We start from the raw sequence: 5,805 nt of genomic DNA on the forward strand, positions 1-5,805 counted from the left end.
CCTTCATAACAAACCGCTTCATGTTAGCTTCTCTTTTAAGGGTTAGGTTATTTTGTCTCCTTCAGAGCATATATATCATTCTATCATTTTCAATAATTTTCTATTGAAAAAAATACAAATATAAAAGGATTATTGAACCTTAAACAGTAATATATGTGGGGTATGCATATATGATCATGACAATAAACTTTAAATACTTTCTCATACATGGAGGCATTAAAATTTCCGTTTTTGCGCGTACTAAAGCACTTTTTTCCAATCCTCTCTACTGGTTTGTATTTCTTCAGCGGACTTTCCAAATGCTCATCTGTTGCTTCAATGTTTTGTTTCACCCGGCATTCATTTGCCTATTTTCACGATGCTTTCTTTCTTAGATTGGGAAGACTCTAAATCCTTGTCCATGCTAAGGGTGCTAAGGGCCATAGCATCGACAGCACTCGACAAAGCAAGTTCTTGATCTGAACTTTGTGAACCATCAACACCACCACCTTCTGCAGCAAGCAACCTTATGAAATATAAAATTAACCAAAAATAAAATGGTGATCAAAATATTGGAACAAAACTTACTGCTCCAACATGAATCATGATGGCTAGCAGGAGGTGGCAGCACTTTCCTGATGTCCAGACAAAGCTGCTAATCATCTCTAGAAACCTATTCACAACATGAATATTGAAAATGCCATAGGGTAATGAAAATCCAAGAATTCAAATCCCTTTTGCACTGCCCCAGTAATCTTCAGTTTCTGAACAGGGTTGAAAGACCAGATAAATAAAACAAAATGTGGGTTCTCTTAAATAATAGTATAGATGGAGAAATGAATATCTACTACCTCAGGAAGTGGTGCCAAATGAGAAGTTTTTCCTTAGATCCAAGAAATTCACTTATTTTATAATAATGTATTTAAGTATTAATAATATACCTTAGATCCAAGAAATATAAATCCATGTCGTTTACCCGTGGGTTCCTTTTCATTGATGAGAAGCCTTTGGGCTCATCCATGTAGCTAGAATTCTCTTTTAAAGACCCATTCGACATGTTGTATTCATATTGATTTAATGTAAACATAATGAGCTATTAATATCATAACGATTCTAATTGAGTTATTTGTAGAAACATGTGAGAATGTCTCTTTACAATAACTTCCTTATTTATGAGTGAAATCATTGTTCACTAGTCTCGCATATTGTAGTTCTATATTGCCATTAGAGTTGTACATAGTTCGGGGAGCGAGCTTGTTGCATGCATGCGTTCTCAAAGGCAACCTCCGTCCATGGGCAAATCCAACCCTCCCCCCAGCAACGTCATACACAACCTCGAACGTCTTCTGCTGAACATTCCCAAGTACTGCAAATTTATTATTAGCATCATTTCCAGCAAAGGCCAAGCAAACCTGGGAAGCACTGGATGAGTAAAATATACCCGTAGCATCCAACTTCAACTTCAGCCCTCCCTGAAAGTAAAATGATATTTGTGGATACTTCACTGTCACATAACTACTAAGATACATGTATCCATCCAGTACCGAAAGCGCCTGAGTTAACGGATATTTTGTCATCGCTTGATGAAACACATCCCGCAAAGCGCTGTAAGCTGCCGCAGGCAAGCGGGTTATGACCGTCCCCGTGTCAATGATGGTCCCAGAAGATAAGAAAACCGAAGGTGAAATCCACAATTTATGTCTACCAACACTGATACCGACCAGGTTGAGGCCATAAAAAGATAGGTCTTGAGAGACACTGGTGAGGGGCGTGAACTTTACGTGCTTAAAAGCTCTGCGGTGTTTGCCGAAACCAAGGTAACCGGTGGAGCTTGAAGTGGAGGGTAGACAATAAGAGAAAATGCGGCCATACTTATTGGCTGTTTGTTGGACGAAGGAGATGTTGTGGCGCCCAAGTCCAAGAAAGCCGGCGGAGCTCCCAAAGTTGCCTTGGTTGATTTGGCCGCATCCAAAGAGGAACTCATCGAACACCTCAGTTGAAGTTAAGGTGAGCCTTTCTTTGCCGAAAAATCCAACAGAGAATGATTTGTCTCCATATTGCATGTCGTATGTACACGTAGAGTTGTCAGTTGAGCAACGAGGTATTTTGTGTGTGACTGGAGTGAGCTGAGAGCAGACATTGGATTTACAAGAAATATTGACATATGAAGTGGAGATGGAAGGGTCAAAGAGGGGCTCCATTTGTTTGTAGCAAGATCCAATGCATGGACGACATTGAGTCCAGGAGAGGTCGCTTCCTGTGTCAAATATGAGCGAAGTTGCTTCTGAGGTGTGCCTAGGCCCACAGTCACAATGTAGTCCCCAGAACTCACTATGTCACAGGAATTGACTGGCATTGTGGTGGCATCGTCGCTGTTCATTTTCTTTGAACCAAGCCAAAAGTGGATTGATTTGACCCGGGCTTGGTCTCGGTCGAGGATTTGAGTATGATTGGGAGTATTTTCTTTGTGTATTTGGTTGAGTTCGGAGCAAGGGCCATGTTTGTGTACCACTTTTAGTGCTGATGCTTTATTCTCCTCACCTGGATTGAAATAGGTGATTCTGAATTCAAATGATCAAATATTCATAATTAATTTCACATATATAACATTACTCATGAGGTCCTCAAGGAAATTATTATTATTTTTTCTTTCAAGCTTATAACAGTTTATGATTTAGATTAAAATTAGCACATATTTCATGAACCAAAATATATAAGAATATGACTTTTTTTCTCAAGCTTTTATCAATTGTAGTTAGAAAAAAAATATAAAAGCAATAATCTAAATACAAATTTATAAATAAACCAAATCCTAGACATGTATTTATAAAAAAACCCAAACACTATTTAAACATAGAAACACACTCAAAATCAACCCCAAAGTCAACAATTATATATTTTTTGGGTGTGTTTATAAATGGGTTTTGAGTGTGTAATGATGATTTTTGGATGTGTTTATAAAGTGTTTTGGGTCTTGGGTTTTTTTATAATTTCAGCTCACATTTTGGGTGTTTTAGTGAAACTCCCTAATCTAAATTACTCTATTAATCTAATCTACCAGAAGTAGAGATTTGAACTTGAGTGCATGGGGACAAGCTCACTATCGTGACGAACTGGTCTAATCCACCTCTGCCACCAATTGCTAGTTAGTTGTTATCTTTAAATAAAACCCATATCGCAATAAATTAAAAAGTCATTTCATCGAGTATATGCTAGTAAAAATCAACGGAAAAAGAAAAATCAAAATTTTAAAATTTTCATCATCTGGAAAGATTGCCTTTTCGTTATGGAAGGATGACTATCTACTTTTCCATTACTTCTAACGACTACATGCACATAGAGGTAAGGGCATTTCATAGTTATGTGAATAACCTTTGGTGGAGGGGCTGCAGGTGGTTTCTGGTAGCAGAGACTTGACTTCAACTCTATGAATATGTTGAACAGCAAGGCCAGTTTTCATGTCTCTTTCTGCCAAGGAAATGCCAGTTTCCGAAGGGAATAGATTCAGGCATAGAAGAAGAAGGCAACGAATGAAATGCTTGAGGAAGCAGGAGGTGGAAATATTAAGAGTTTTCATGACTGATAAGCTTTCCCTCAAAATTAGCTATGTTGCTCCTGGAATAATTAAGCATACTCTTTAGCTTTTATTAGATAATTGGACAGAGTGGGTAATTATTAGTTCTTACATTTCACCCATTATGCACCTTGACCAAGAGTTAACATAGCATATTCCCACTAATCATGCAACATGACTAGCAACATTAACAACTGTATGGGTGCAATGGCGGAGGTAGAGTTTGATATTTGGGGGGGACCACAAGCTTAAAACTATGACATTTTTTGTGTAATCTATACTATACTCTTTATACAGTCAAAGAGGTGAGAAGATGGTAGGGGGTCAGGCCATCTTAGGCCTATGAATAGCTCCGCCCTTGTGGGTGTATGGTGAGCATTGTACACAACTGATATTTTTGATAATATTGTATTATCATGAGCACCTCCATCCATCATCAAATTAATTTTTAGTTGAATATGTCAGCCTTACAGTTTTTAATATTGTTGTGCATTTGATGATAACAAATTGTTCTTTTATCTAATGTATTTCAAGTGTGATAAGGTTTAAGGAGCAGATATTCTCAAATGGATCAAAATTATTGTACACATTGGAAGACATTACTCTGGGCAAGAAGCCGACACTCTGTAAGGGTATGCATTTGAGTTTTTCTTTTGGCTTCCCTTGACAATATTGTAATAGGATATACATTGTAATTACCCAAGCTCAAGTTTAGATTAAGAATAATTGCAATAAGTGTTCTTATCTGGCTGTTATCTCATGGAAGATCAATCATATTGGCAAAGGTAATTTGTGCATAGTATCATATTACATTCATTAGATTTCTTAATATTATAACTAGTCATCTTGTTTTTGTATGACTAGTCATCTTTTGCATCAGTAATTTTCCAGCTAGATCCTACCAAACTTTGTTGTCTTGTTCTACGAATTTTCTCAGCTACCATGTGTACTATTCTGACTTAGGAATTTTTGGGTAAAAACCAAATGATTCCTCATTGGGTAGCCGTCAATTTTGAGGTGAGGTTTTGAAAAGGTTTCTCTATCCTTTTGCTTCTTCTTCCTCCTTAAGAGAAAACCACCATTATCATCTTTGAGTTTTCTAAATTGATTTTTGAAAACTGCTTTTGAAATGTGAAATATACATCATCAAGCTAAAACAAACACATTCTCATATACATCTAGGTTAGATTCAGGATTGATTTCTTCAAGAGTGTGGTTTCTTGAAGAAATTGGTCACTTTTCCTTTGAATCCAAATTTTTGGTTTCTGTTTGAGTTTGAGCTGGCTTGTTGGTGCCATGGGATGAAAGAGCTGTAGAAGGAGTTTTCATTGCCATGAAGGACTAAGCTGCTAGCTTTGCTAAATTGGAGAAGAAGATTGCACAAATGAGGTACAGCTCATCTTCCTAAATAGATCTAGGATTTCTTTAGCTTGCTTGTGTTTCTTTGTAAGAATCTTCTTTGCCGCCTGGTCAGTTGATGACCCTTAGTTTTTCCCAATAGTGGGTTTCTGGGTGAACAATTTTTGCTTTGTAGATATGGTATTTTCTGGGTTTGTGTTCTTGATAATTGACTAGTCATCGCATGATGTTCATGTATTTCTGGGTTTATGTTCTTGCGGTTGACTAGTCATCATTATTTGCTGGTTGTTGCTTAGTTGATTATGATGCTTTCACACACTTTCACCATAGTTGTTGCTAGCACATGGGATGCTAAGATTGATGGGTCCTTCTGAGTGCCTAAGTTGTCATTGGTAATCTTATAGGCTTGCAGGTACAGATTGGTATGCTCTATGTATGTGTTCTTGGTTATGGTTTTACATCAATAGCAGTTGACTAGTCATAAGTACATTTGGTCAAGGTTTAAGGTGTGTGAAAATTGTTGTGTCTATTTGAATAGCTTGTAATTTTACCCTTCGTCACCTCAGTACCAATTACACACTCAAGTAAATATTTCTTCAATACAAAAGAGTTAGGTTATTCTTGTAAAACTCTTTGTGGATTGAACATCTAAGGCTCTTTACCTAGATTGACTTTAGGTCCCTTTATGCATTCATATCCTACATGAAAAATTGTTTTATAAAATATTGGCTAAGTATGAAAAATGGTTTTTTAGAATAATCATTTTCTCAAGATAATTTTTGGCGGCTTTTATTCCATACACATCAAATAAGAAAACTTGATTTTATGAGATTTTTATATGAAGTATATATTGACTTAATGAGCCATCATTTTTAGTTTAAATCGTATGTTGA

At 36.7% G+C, this 5,805-nt stretch overlaps 1 pseudogene; it reads right to left on the minus strand.

The window, feature by feature from the left end:
- Nucleotides 1-1,145: 1,145 nt before the first annotated feature.
- On the minus strand, nucleotides 1,146-3,439 carry LOC148918750 (aspartyl protease family protein At5g10770 pseudogene; annotated as a pseudogene).
- Nucleotides 3,440-5,805: the final 2,366 nt, after the last annotated feature.

This window comes from Prunus mume, linkage group LG3 (genome assembly GCF_029339155.1).
Source record: "Prunus mume cultivar Tortuosa linkage group LG3, ASM2933915v1, whole genome shotgun sequence".
Lineage (NCBI taxonomy): Eukaryota > Viridiplantae > Streptophyta > Magnoliopsida > Rosales > Rosaceae > Prunus > Prunus mume.